The sequence below is a fragment of the Rhynchophorus ferrugineus genome, unplaced genomic scaffold, assembly GCF_030347505.1.
Source record: "Rhynchophorus ferrugineus isolate W39M unplaced genomic scaffold, kcgeb_rfMv2 rfM4, whole genome shotgun sequence".
Classification (NCBI taxonomy): Eukaryota; Metazoa; Arthropoda; class Insecta; order Coleoptera; family Curculionidae; genus Rhynchophorus; species Rhynchophorus ferrugineus.
The window spans coordinates 13,115,499-13,131,060 of NW_027472583.1; the positions used below are offsets into that span (position 1 = coordinate 13,115,499).

The window sequence follows — 15,562 nt, forward strand, 5'->3', positions numbered from 1 at the left end:
ATATATATATATATATATATATATATATATATATATATATATATATATATATATATATATATTTTTTCTAAATATCAATATTTTTCGTGCTTGTTGGAAAAAAATTGAAATATATATTTTAAAAAATTCCGTGGAAATGTATCTTAGGGGTATCATCAGCGGAGAAAAACATCGATATTTCGTTATGAAAAGAAATATCGGCATATCATTCAATTGAATGTCCAGTTGGAAACCTGTAAAAACAACTTTTCGAAAAATATTGTGATATCGCAGGTTTGTTTAGATTAAATCACATGCTATGAGTAGTCGTCAGGTACTTTGATGGCAACTGACGAATTTAGTAAACTTTGTGCTACTTTTTGTTATCTCAACCATTTTAACAGTTTTGTAGGTTTTTAGATGTTCGAAAGAACTATTGCCTTCCAACTGATATATGCTGAAACATACCGATATATCTTCCGATAATATCGATAAATCGATATTGATATTATTATTGTGATATTATTCTCTGCGGTAAATAAGCAACAACATACATTAGAGTGAGTTATTTCAACAAATATTGTAACTGTTTCACATAACACTGCCTTTATTTGGAATGGCTTTACAACAAAACCAGCTGTTAAATAATAAATACGACTTAACATCCGTAACAATACATCGGACACGAAAGATATAAAATAACTATAAGGTTGTAAGTGAACGCCATGGAATATTATGGTTATTCAATTAGTAGAAACTATAATTTTCATTGACATTTCGATAATATTTAATGATGGATCGCAGATTTAATCTTCCTTAAAATATCACAGTTTCAAATTTCAACTATATCCGTGCCATCTTCATTACAAGCTATTATTCCGAATAACACGAAATCTTAAATAATTGTGAGTCATTAGTTATAGTAGCTCAACATAAAGTTCTTGGTTAATCCATTATGAGTACCGTGGTACCCAAAGGTGTATATTTCTTAAAATACAAATGCATTGTTGTTATTCATTAGATTTATTGGCAATTGAAATTTATTATAGCTTTTCCACGGTGGTTATTGTAGTGTGTTATTAGTGTTACTGTATTTTAAATAGTAGCTAAAGGTTTAATTAAAAACTTATTTGAAAATAAATAACACTTACTTATATGATTTCTAGACAGCGCTTATTTTTAAAAGATAAGTAATAAGTGGATAAGTCCACAACAGTGAAACAATTTGTCTTCAGGTTCAACATGAGAAATATCTACTGTTAAATAAGAATAAACATGGCAAAGCAACAATGCTAGGTCATATATCGCAATACTAGAAATTTTGAGAAATCTACGTGAAAACAGTTAAATGAGAGGTCTTACTCTTGACCAAACTTAACTTAAACAGAGATATAAATACAAAAAGCCATAAGGTATATATATATATATATATATATATATATATATATATATATATATATATATATATATATATATATATATATATATACATATACATATGTTTATATATGGTTTGGAATTTGATTCAATATTAACAGGAACAAATTAGAGAGCACTACAATTATATACATAATAAAAATGTTGTTAATTATATGTGTTGATTGTGATCAAATAACCAATAAAAAAACACTTCATGCTTGACTGGTGGTCAGCACAGAGACATGGAGGTTTTTAGCAAAAAAAAACGAACACAAAAAACTCTCTACATGTTTTAATTTTATTTTACCTTGTGTTTTTAATAGAAGAAATGTTCGATTCACTTGATCGATTTTCTTTTCATTAGATAACGATCGGTCATCCTATAAGAATTCCATGTCACTCATTGTCATTCTTTTAACTTTAAGCACAACTAAATATCTGTTCTTTTAGATCGCCAAACAATGAGCAGAAAAAAAGATATTTGAAATTGTTTTATTTGAAGCTTTTCTTTGTTGTGTTTTTGTCCTGCAGATTATTCTAAAGTTATTATATAGCTTACTTATTGTATTATTACGTACGTTGAATATAAAAATGGGTGTGATTTAAATGAATTCTTTATAGAACCTCATCAGAGATATCATTAACTTCGTTAAATAGTGGTTATTTTGGTTTCATTAACAAAGAACCCTTCAAAGGGTTAAGGAAATTTGTGGTATTACTTAATTTACTAGTACTAGGTAAAAATAAAGAATTTTCATGATAAACCCATGAGAACCCATAAAGACCCATTGACCTTTTATGTGTTTACTACTATCAAGAAAAAATCAAATGACACAAACATTGCTATTAATGTAGCATAAAAATGGAATGAAAAAAAATTAATGATAATGAATAAAAGAAAAACTAAAGTTAGAGTCATAAGATAGCAAGAAGTAATATATATCCCCTTTTTTTAAATTAATTACATCTTACATTTTATATGCTTCGTTCGATATTAATTTACGAATTAACATATTAGTGTCCTGTTGTATTTGAATTTATATACAAGCAAGGTGAGTAAAGGATTAATACATCAGTATATATGTCTCAAATTAAAATAAAACCAAATTATTAAAATTAATTAAAGATAAACATTAAATTAACAATAAAATATTATATTAATTAAAGTAGCTAAAATTAAGAATACACTTATACACTAATTAAGTTCGTGTGGTTTATTTCGCTAGAATCTTCTGATCTCCAGTAGCTGGATTGTTTCCAAGTTGCTGTGATTTAGCAACCTTATTTCATGTTTTAAGGCAAAATCTTGGAACACTTTTCGAGGTCTTCGTGCAGCTCGTCGTTGGTTACGTAGCTATAAGCATTGGTAATTAATCGTAGTTGGGCCCAATATAATTGGTTTGATCTTTTAGCGATCTTTCAACCCCACATTTGTATGTCATATGTCCAAATTGGCTTTATGATTGAATGGTAAATCAATTTCTTCGATTTTAGTTCGAGTTGAGAGTATATCCAAATTGAATTTTGTAAAATAGCACAAGTCAATGTATTTAAGTATATGGGTAGAGAAGTCGAAAGTAATGAGGAGGGAAGAAAGGCCAGGAGAAGGAAAAAATTGCCAGAATAATGATAACCATGAACTTGTACTTCGTAATACATAGCAAATTAATTAACAAAAAGAATATATGAAGCAAAACCAAAATATCAAACAAAGATAAAAATAGCAGAAATTATAGAACTGAGGGGGTAGTAAAGATCAGTAAAAGAGTGATGGTGTAACAAAGGTGGACAGGAGGAGAAGTAAAGGAATAATACCTTAATATTGAATTAGTGGAGACATTTGATGGGGATACATAAAAAGCAAGAGGATTTAGCAGATATCAATAGACAGTAAGATAGTAACAATTTTAATTGACTCATTCCAGTTTGCAAACCTTAGCGATTGAACATCAATCAAACAGCTCGTTACTCGCTGTTTATAGCAGAGCATATACACACCCCGTCTTTAAAAAAATTTCCATCCAATTTAAATTGCCATTCAGAGCTCGGAGATTTGCCTTCGGGCTAGTTGCAATATCATTTTAATTTCCTTGTACATTATTATGTCGGACACAATCTGACTCATACCATCTACTTACTTGTCGATACATGCATAAATAAAATTCTTCGTAAATCAACCAGACCGAGCGTACCCTTTTTTTCTCGTCCGTTCTTAGGTACGTATGGGCACACACCTTTAAAAAAATGTTCTTCCACGACTTGGACTGAAAATCGACGATTCTTTTCTTTGTTTCGAGCAAATTCACGTTGAAACTCACGAGTACTAAACATAGAATGGAAACTTAAATAGACACACCTGTAATCATATTTTGCGCATCTGAATCACTGCAAGGCTGGAGATGACATTTTAAATTTTTTAAGATATGTTAGGTTGAATTTGTTTTATTTCTATTTTTGTGAATAATTTTAAGCAACTTTACTATTATGATGTTAGAATTTAAGGTAAATATTATTTGTTTAAATACATAATTAAATGTTATTTGACATAAGGCATGGTAGAAAGCAGTAGATAAAGAATAATGGAATAAATAAGCAAAGGACAATGCAATTTAACAATTGCAATTAAAAACATTTGGGTAAACAATTTTTTTAATTTGCCTGGTTTATATATATATATATATATATATATATATATATATATATATATATATATATGCAATATATATGCAACAGTTAAAATGAAACTAATTGTATAATTTGCACGTTTCCACGTTACAAATTTAGGCCTTATGTACTAATTAACTTTAAATAGACTATATACATTTTTATGAGCTTACTTTTATGAGATCTTCTATATAATAGTTAATAATGTTATTTAACGGAACCATGAACTTATTTTAATTCGTTTTTGTGGGAAGTTATCTCTAGACATTTTTATTTATTGACAATATGTAATGTACGAAATCAAGTTTATCCAAAATTCTTATTCAGATATTATGTCTCCTAATAGTGACTGATTTAAAACAAATAAAAATTTTGTACAACATGCTGAGCGAAGACAATGTGATAATAATTATGTGTTGCTTGTTCTAGTGGATGAAAAAAATTAATACAATTGCCAGGGGTAAAAATGTATTTGCATCGCTGTATATAATATAGATAGTCTCCAATTAAATACCTATAAAAATATATAAAATAGCAAAGGAGGTTTCGTAATCAAAATTGTAATATGTAATTATTATATTCTGAAATTCAGATATTGTATTTTCAACAAATGATTTATTTGTTGGCTTTCTAATATTAAAATTTGAAATTGGTATATACAAATCTTAACTAGAAATCTAACTAAAAAGTCTAATTTTTAATTTCCACTAGTAGCTAATAAACTCGCTTGACGCGCCCTAAATTGGACAAGCAAAACTTGGCTACAAGTTTATACATTGGAGATCGCATTCTGAGTCTATTCTCTGGTCACGAGTTACTGATTGAGGTAAGAACTATTCAGTTTTACAATATTTAATGAATAGGTAACGACAACGATGACGATAATGACAGCAAATTGGGATTGGTAAAAGGATCACCGTCATCCCAAACGATATTTTCGTTCAATGGCGATTGCGGCACGATGTTATTTCGAAAAAAATGTTTTTTCAACGCCGCACCGAGGAGAAATAGCGAAACTTTTGCTCAAAGAAAAAATGTGTGAGTTGAAAAAGTTAAAAATAGTTTTAATTTTTATTTAAACAGTTTGTGGTTGTTATAGTTTAATAATAAATGGGTTTTGTCAGGGTCACGGAACGTTTGGATTATAAAAATGTTATTTTACGGTGCGTTTTTAGTTTTCCTTGTATCTTTTGGTGTCTTAACTTGATAATCGATTACTATTTCTAAATTTAACCAAAATATTCACAGTATCGCTATGTTAAGTAATGTTTATTCTGTTTTTGTATCGCTGTTTGATATAAATTCAAAATAGTTTATGATAAACTAACATATATATAAATCATATACCTAACATAAACTATATTGTATATATTCTTTAAAAATAATTATTAATATTTGGCATACTATTCTCAACATTCTTCATTATAAAATATATTAATATTGAGTTGTAATTATTTCAAATATTTCTATCAGATTTGATCATGACACTTCTTCAATATAGACGTTCGTTATTCACATTGATTGATTAACATTCTTCGAGAAAATGTTTAAAATTAAAACAATAAATTACTCGGACCAAATGCTGCGTATAGACCGAGCCAACGAAAGACAACGAATGTTTTTATTGGAATATTTCTAGTCCTGTTTGGACGGTTTGATGATGGCCAACGAAGATTTGTTGGTATTCGCTTGCAATCCGTAGAGTGTCGGTAACAAAAGAAATGAATGGAACGAATATACGCCTGCCATTACGGATTCATGTCCAACCAACATTTCCACCTAACAACAAATGCAATATGTACGTTTTATCGAAGGCCAACGAATATTTGGTATTCAACGCTGAATCTCATCATCATCGTTGTCTTTCGTTCTGTACGCAGCACTAATTTTAGTACTTACACAACTATTTGAATATTAAGACTATTCGAGCATAAAAAAGATTTAGCACAGATAAAGTTTATATGGAAAATGCATAGAAAAATGCGTAGTGTTAACATTTATGTATAATACATACTACAAATATCTAAAATAGACATATATAAGCAACCACTCATATCACTAAATTCGGCTTCTAACCGCTATAATTTTAACTAGCTCTTTAGGGTTACTTTTAACTTTTCCAGTATTGTTGTGCATATGGAAAGTCAAAAGGAAGTTTGAATAAAACAAAATTAAAAATTGTATAAGGCTGTAGAAAATTGATACTATATTTTCTTACGAACATTTCATCAACAAAATTCGAAAATAAGAGGATTCATCTACTATCTCAGACAACAAAAGGAGAAATTTAGTTTGTAATTTGTTTGTGTTTAGGTAGTAATGTAGTTTTGTACATTAAAGGTAAAATTCAATGTTATGAAGAAATTAAAACTTTTTTTCTTTTCATTATATTTTAGAGTCTCCTTTTATCAAATTTATCTGTCAATTCATCAGTCAGACAATATCAAGTTCCTTCACATTACAATTATTTCATAACATCACGATTAACATTAATATCATACTAAATATGATTATTAACTATTCAGAATTTATTGTTTATTCCGCGAACGTTTGGATTTAGACGATGTTTTATGAAACATTTCGTACGTCCTTGACGGGACAAGCTTCGCATTTACTATAAGCAAAAATTTCTGTGATTTATCATTCCGATAAATGTCTGTCTTAATTATTTTAGATGGTCTTTTTTTCTATTTCGCGTCGTTAATATTCCTGTTATTGCTAATTAAATTTTTTGACTTTTTCCTGGACAAATGTTAACAACGTTAGTGATTGTCTTAAACGGTCTGTTGTATAAATGAAGCATAACATAAACCAAATTAATATTTGATAAATTTTTCCACGGATTGTTAAATTATAAGTAATAGTTAATTCCTGATAATTGACGAAAAAAAAATATGTTTTAATATTCTTATATTATCGATCTGTCCGAATGAGTGGCTGATTCTTGTATTTATCTTGAATCACGCATCAGTGATAAACAATTTCTTTCGGCACCGACTTTAAAACAGTCAATTGGCAATAGCTAAGATAATACTGCAAATATATAAATAGCTTTAGGAAGGTATTAGGCTAAATTGTATATAGTTGAATATAAAATACGTTTAGTAGATTGTAATTAAACAAGGCCTTTGTTTATTTTTAGTTCTTATGATTATTATGTACATATTTTATTTTAAAAGGTTTCATTTTGTGTTAGAAATCTAAGTTTGATTATTTTTTAATTTTTAGTGAGTGAGTTTCGGTGTCAATTTTTTTGTTAAAAATATTTATATATACTGTATTGTGTATTGTGTATAATATCTGTAATCTATTTTTCTCCATTAATTCTATTTAACCCCTTGCCACATTAATTATTTACTTGCTCAATACTACTTTACTGCTTGGGACTCCTTTATCAACTGATAAGACGAATAATCTGCAAGGTATTGTGTAACAGGTCAATTGAAAAGTCCCCGGCCTTTGTGGATTATAGCATTTTGAGTGAAGCAACTTATGTTATTCTGAAAAAATGGATAAAAAGGAATTTCGCGTGTTGATAAAATATTACTTTTTGAAGGGAAAAAATACAGTTGAAGCAAAAACTTGGCTTGATGCCTAGTTTCCGGTCATTGCCGCAGGAAAATCAACCATCAAGGATTGATATGCTTGATAAAGTTTAGACGTGGTGAAGGTGAACCCGGTGGACGCCCATAAGAGGTTGTTACCGACGAAAACAGTTAAAAAATCCACAAAATGATTTTGAATGATCGTAAATTGAAATTGAATGAAATAGAAGACACTCTAGAGGTAACAACTGGACGTGTACATCATATCATTCACGAATATTTTGAGTTGATGATTGTGGCAGTATTTGAAGATGATCAAGCGTAATAAACCCGAGTTTTTGCATCAATATGTGATAATGGATGAAACATGACTCCATCATTTCACTCCGAAGTCCAATCAACAGTCATCCGAGTGGACTGTACACGATGAACCGACTCCAAAGCGTGGGAAAACGGCCGCGTATGAAGAAAAAGAAAGTGCTTCTTCACCAAGACAATATACCATGTCACAAGTCAGTGAAAACGATGGCAAAAATCCATGAATTTGGCTTCGAATTACTTCCTTATCCACCGTATTCTCCAGATCTGGCTCCCAGCGACTATTTCCTGTTCTCAGATCTCAAAAGGATGCTCGCTCTGAAGAAAGTTTCGTCGAATGAACAGGTGATCGCCGAAACTGAGGCCTATTTTGAAGCAAAGGATAAATCGTAATTTGAAGGGAATTATGTTGAATAAAAAAAACTAATTTTGCTAAAAAAAATGCGTTTTACTATGGTAGGCCGGGGATTTTTCAATTGAACTTTGTGTAAAAGGAATGTAGGTGGCCCTATTTTATATCCAAAAGCTTCGATTATTGTGGCTGTAAAGGTATAATAACCACAAATCGTCGTACCATTAAATCGTGCCAACAAAGAAAGAGATAATGGTAGTATGACACGGGTCCGTTGACCATTGTTGCTTGAGCAATTCCATCGATTTACTTTCATTGAATTGCATCGAGTTTGCGACAAAAAAAACGGAACGATATGCTAAGCGATACATTACCAAAAGAATACATACCGGAGTTACATCAGACGACCAGCGCTTCATTGTTATTCCGATGCAGATGGCATGAACAGCGACACCACACACCGTTTCGGTTTCATAAATATTCCGATTGGGACACTGGCGATGTGTTGGTGGAAACTAAAGCAGTTGGCTTTTAGCCTGTTCAATCGGCTGTTACATTTTTCGCCCGATTTGCTTTTTTCCTCGCTGTATTGTCTGAATTCTAAATAAATATCGAAGGATACTTGTCCGCGATCTTTTTTATTGCAAATTTATTTCGACCTCCAGGTAAACGGCTTTATAGATCGGAGATGTTGATATTTTATATTCTCTAGGGGTTCTCAGCTATTTATTTGCATCACTATCTCTAGCAATAGAGAAATAAGTAGGTTATTCTATAAATAATCACTGTTAAATATTACACGATGATTGTTCGTGATTGTTTGCCGGCAAATCTTTATTATTTATCTTGTTCAGAGGTAAAGAGTTAATAGCAAAATGTTTAAACATATTTACATTCTCCTTTCTCGGTGACTCATTCAATATTTTATACAGGTTAGTTACATATGACGTCACTCGACGATTTTTTTTTAGATATTGGACTTTATCATTTTGGTGTTTAAGAATGAATCCAAATCTGAAATCACTACATAGTATAAAACAAAGTCGCCTTTTCTGTCCCTATATCCCTATGTGCGCTTAAATCTTTAAAACTACGCAACGGTTTTTGATGCGGTTTTCTTCAATAGATAGAGTGATTCAAGAGGAAGGTTTATATGTATAATACATGCATAATATACTAAGGCAACATTGCTAACTTTAGAGGTTTCTAACGTGATGTCGTAAATTAACCTATTTTTTTAGGCTTATTTAGCAATTAGCAAAAACGCTGCCTAACCCTACGAGTTAGATCAAATTAATGAACTACAGTATTGTACACCATAAAAAGACCTACAAAAAGTCCCCGATGGTATATGTTTATCTTTTAGGGATAACCCACATTAACCATTTTTATTGTTTACTTTTTACGTGAGAAAATGGCTTATTTACGAAGCTATTTTAAGCAATACGGCATTAATCCTTATCGAAGTAAGTACCTTAAATACAGTGTGCAATTAATATACATCAATATGGTTCCTCACAGCATGTAAGTTAAACAAATATTTTCGGAGATATTACAAATTTAAAATTTGCGTTTAAAAATGTGTAATGTAATAAAAATTGTATGAATTTAGATATTCCAAAGATAGCAGGAAATCTTCATAGTAAGTATAGGGGAAGAGGAATTGTTTTACTCCAAATTTAATGCGTGCAGGCCAAGGGCAGTAATGAATGAACCAAAAATACTGGATCGATTTTAATCATGTTTTCATTGAGTGACATAGGCATATATATTTTATGCCCGTGCAAAGTCGGAGCGGGCCGCTATGTTTTTATATACAACGTTCATATTTTTTCTGTAGTGTATTTAATTTAGTATCAGCATTGCGCCCGTGCGAAGCCGGGGCGGGTCGCTAGTAGTCTATAATGAAAGCAACTTAACAAATTACTAACGTAAAATAGTAAAACCATTTTTATAACAGCCTCAAAGTGTCAGCTGGTTATATTACATAACCTCACTTCATAGCTTTACAAAATGATTTTGATAACTCTTGAATATATTTGATTTGATTCATCCTCATCTTTATCATCAAGAGTTTCAAGAGTAATAGTTAGTCAATACAGGAAGTTTTTTTATAACCGTCGTTTCGAAAATACAGAACTGTTATCACTTAAACCACTATAACTTGTAAACTAATAGCTCGAATGATATGACATTATTCAGAAAACGTATGGGTTTATCAACACTGGTGTCATCTATGGCCAAAAATTTTATCGTGTTTTAGCTTGTTCATAAAAATATTATTCATCATTTTTGAGAATTTTTCTTATATTTCTGCCATCATAGCGACACTGTGAATCTACAGAATTATGTCAGTTATGAGACTATTCAATAATGTACCTATTTTCGCATGTTTCTTTCAGCATTTTGTTAACTTTGTCAGCCTAGGACTACTTTTATTTGATCAAGTGATAACTACCCCGATTTCTATATGTAAAAGTATTGGGACAAGTGTAAATAGATTACAAAGAGTTGTCAAAAACATTACTGAATGGCCTATGAAATGATCACATAAAAATAGATTACCTAAAAGTGATAATTAGTAATTCCATATGAGAACACAGCAAAATACTTGAGACTAGATGACAATCTTAAGTGAATAGATCGTAGTTAGAAAGAAACGAGCAGAAACTTGTCTGAAGCTAAAATGTAACACAAGGGATGAAAAATCCCCGGCGTAACAAAGAAAACGCGTTATTTTGTATTCAAAATTGGCTTTATTGATCAACGTAACCTCCATCAACAGCCACACAATTATTACACCGCCGCTCTAACATTTCAATATCACTTTTGTGGAACGATTTATCTTTTGCCCCAAAATAGGCCTGTCACCTGTTGCAGTCCACTCAGATTACTATCATTTCGTTTCCGGACTGAAGTTATGGATCCATGTTACATTTATTGTCACATATCGTTACAAAAATTCCATTTTGTCAAACATGGCCAAATACTGCTCAGAAATATCAGTTTTTGGTCAATAGTGAGCGAACATAGTCAACTCTCTCTCATAGTCAAAAGCTCAAGCAATATAAAACTAACACGTTCTTTCGCTACATTTACGATGTTAGCTAGCTCACGCAACATCACCTTTTGATCATTGAAAGCTTTTTATGTTTTCTAGTGTTACCACCACATTTGGACGTCCACTCCGTTCTGTATCATCGTTGTTTCTATGACCACGTTTGAAGTCAGCAGACCAATTTTTGTTGTTGTTTCGAATGGAGTCCTTATAACACTTTTCAAGCCATTGATTCGCTGGAACGGTATTTTTTTCTACCAAGAAGCAATGAAAAATTAAATCACAAAATTGTTTTTGATTCATTGTTTTGAAAATAACACCAGTAGTGTCACTCTTAGCACAATAACTCACAAACCACTGAGTAGAATATCATACAATTTTAATAGCTTTCTTTTGAAGGTTAGTACTAAATGAAAAGGCGGTGAATGCACTCAAACTAGCTCCATTTATTTCAGCCCATGTGTTATGTTAGTTATTAGGCGACAATAAAAAATATAACTCCACAATACATTGTTATTATATAAACACATTTTCAAGCCAATGCGGAACTACGCTGTGTAATTATGGGATTGCTAAAAGAAATCTAGTATCAATGATGGCCCAGGCTAGTTTTTCGTAGCATTATTGGTATTAATACTCCACGGTATATTAGAAATGAGGACCTCCAGAAGGATCTCAGGGTACCAACGTTTAAAGAAGAAATTAAGCAGTTTACGAAAGAACAGCAAGTGAGAATGCGAACTATTTAACAATAATGGACTTACCCGGAAGTTGAAGAGAACCCTTTTTATTAGAATAGTGCTATCTGTGAAAATTGGGCATAGTTTCCTATTGTTTGATGTTAATTCTCTGTATAAATAATTTTTTCAACAAATATACAAACATACATAATACAAATATAATTGAAGGGTAATATAAAAATTAACTTAAAAATACCACCTGGCCACTATTCTAGTAAACGACAACGCCTTGCTGCACGAGACAGTAAAAAAAACAGATAGGAATATCAGGAATGGTATGGTGCGAAACAACCTATGCTAAAATAAGTTAGTTATTATAGCTCTGTAGTGCTAGATTTTACCCAAGATGGTCTCATCATCGTCATTTTTTGTAAAAGTAGGGATGTCTGACGCGGTTGGTCCAAAATCCGCACTATAATTATTTTATGCTTGCATTGTCACCAGGTAAACCTCATGTGATTTGGAGTCTTTTCATATACGACTATTATGTTTATTAACATAGCCATCTCTTGGTATAGGCCTTCATTAATTTTAGCATAATTTTGTCAAAATCTTCTCCAAACCAAACGGCCTTCTCCATATTCAGTAATTTCACTGCCATCTATGATATTTTAAATATATCTATGCTATATATTTTACAGTCTAAGCAGCTAAAATTTAGCGAGCTTTTGTAATACACAAAACAGAAATGACCTTACAGATTAGAGAGGCTTATATTTCATATTTTCTAGGTCTGTTGACTATTTATTTGCATCAGTAAGTGCTATAATAAAATATAAAATATATTATGTTCATAATGAGATTTATCAAACTGGTAATAAAATTAGTGATTTATTTCATAGCTCATAAATTTTCGTTAAATTTAGTATTTTGATAAAAAATAATTGTTGTATGTTATTTATGTCTTAACTGTTATTTAGGTAAATAAACACAATTACGTAGAAACAATATTGATATGTTATAATAGATAATAACAAATATAATGTATATTATTCAATTATTATATAGTGTAAAATTTTTTGTTTGTTTTCTATTACATATTGTTGAAAACAATAAGGTCCTTTGAGAAATCACCGTTTGCGCTTTTTGCTAATTCAAGTATATTAATTTAAAATTTTATGGGTTTCTTTATCATCTAACGTTTAATTTTTATGTATCAATTGGTCAATCGATCTTTGAAATCGTTTACAAGTAAATAAGCAAATGAAATAGTTGTTTGTATGATAAATAATAGATCGTTAGTTTTTTAAGTTTAGATTTCAAGATTTTTTGTTTAAATAAACGATTTTTTTGTAGAATTCCATTAATCTTACTCCCAAAAATAGGAGCGCCTTAGGTACATTCCTATTATAATTGTTGATACATTTCATGAGTTGCCACCGCAAAGGAAATGATTCCACGGTTTGGGTTTAGTAAAATCATTGTGTTTAGTCATGAGATTAATTTACATGTAAATTAAAGTGTTAAGTAGTTATTGTTCATAAATGCATATTTCGTATATCGATTAGACATTGATTTTTGATCGAAAAAATTGTTTTTCAAACAAAGGATTGGTTTAGAAAAAAAAACGTCATTTAAAATTTCATATTTACTATATTATGTAATATATAATTATTTTTTTACAAATGCGTTTTGAAAAATATTTAGAGAAAAATATTTTATTATAATGCAAATAATGCAAAATGTTTCATTAGATATATGCACTACTTCTGCCTGTCCGCCAACATATGTCTCCACATGTATTAAATTGTCCCCTGTGACAGGTCATTTCTTCATTTATTTGTCGATCATTTTCATTTCCAGAGTTTTGAAACATTGAAAAAAGGTTTCATTGGAATGATGTGAAATCAAAAAAATTGATGGATATATAACCCAAATAATAGGTTATATTGTAAAAGGTGCTAGGAAAACAAAATTATTATTATATTTATATTGGTAATATATTGTTAGTAATGATGAATATTAAAAATGTTAGCGACATTAATGATCTAAAGTGAAGAAAAGTCGTTTATGAAGCTCATCATGACTGCAAAATCGACGCCGCCACTAAAAACTTTACGGAAATTAGCCATCCAATCCACAACTAACCACTTTTGAGTACCCTGTTGTTTGCGCGTATTTTTATCAGCTATAAATATATTGATGAAAATGAAAGTATTAATGTGAATAACCGTTAAATTCGTAGATCTGGACAGTTCTCTACCTAAAATAAACGTTTCCTTTAATATACGCTATTCGTGAAACGTGTAAAATTGCTTGTTCGACAATCATTACCTTTGTCGTCTTATCTGAGAATATTTGCTAACCAAATCCATCAAGCGTTCTTAGAAACATGCCGGTCCGTCACATCCTTATTATCAGTTTTGATTTTAATTATTTAATAGTGCAGATTTTGATCTGATTGACAAATAACGATCTAGAGCACCTAAAAAATCCAGAACCATAGGAACCATAAATACCATTTTGTATTTACCACTTATTCAGATTGATGCAACATAGCTTGGCTAGCACACGATTTCGAATGCTGCGAAAGTACGAAAGTACGAACATGAATCCTAAATATTAATAGTATAAGTATTATAATTAATATATAAATAGTATTCAATTAAATGGAATTAAATTAATCATCAAGAAAAGAGGACAGGTTGATATTGTATTGAAAATCCGCACTTAGTCGAGACGTTTCTTGATGTGGTGGGGCAAAGGTAGGGGAAAGAATGAGACGGGTTGGTCTATTTTTACCCTCAATGTCGCTTTGTATCACTATTCAACCAGTCACCTCTTCCTTTCTTGAGTAAATTGGGTTTTACGTAAACTAATAGTTTTCTTTCGTTTAAAACCCTTTCATAAATTATAACTTATATAACAGGGCAATTAAAAAGTCCCCGGCTTGACACATAGATGGCGCTACTAGAATTGAATACAATCTATATTTTTTTAGTTAGCCCTAACCCTCAAATGTGTGTACAAATTTGACAGCAATCGGATGATTAGTTTGCGAATTATAGCTTTTTGAGTGAAGCAACTTTTGTTATTGTGACAAAAATGGATAAGAAGGAATTTCGAGTGTTGATAAAATATTGCTTTTTGAAGGAACAAAATACAGTTGAACTTGGCTTGATGCCGAGTTTCCGGACACTGCCCCAGGAACATCAACCATCAAGGATTTGTATGCTAAGTTGATAATGTATGTAAGATGTGGTGAACGCAGTGGACGCCCAAAAGAGGTTGTTACCGACGAAAACATTTCAAAAATCCACAAAATGATTTTGAACGATCTTAAATTGATATTCAATGAAATGTCAGACATTCTAAAGATTTTTTTGAAGATTTTTTTGTTTGAAGACGATCAGGCATAATAAACCTAATACGAGTTTTTGCATCGATACGTGACAATAGATGAAACATGGCTCCATCATTTCACTCCGAAGTCCAATCGACTGTCATCCGAGTGGACTGCACACGATGAATCCGCTCCAAAGCGTGG

The 15,562-nt window shown here is 30.8% G+C and overlaps 1 protein-coding gene across 1 annotated transcript in view; it reads right to left on the reverse strand.

Moving 5' to 3' along the window:
* LOC143196101 (uncharacterized) overlaps positions 1-15,562 on the reverse strand; it is a 96,783-nt gene that overhangs the window by 27,048 nt on the left and 54,173 nt on the right. The gene's annotated exons all lie outside the window — the stretch shown is intronic.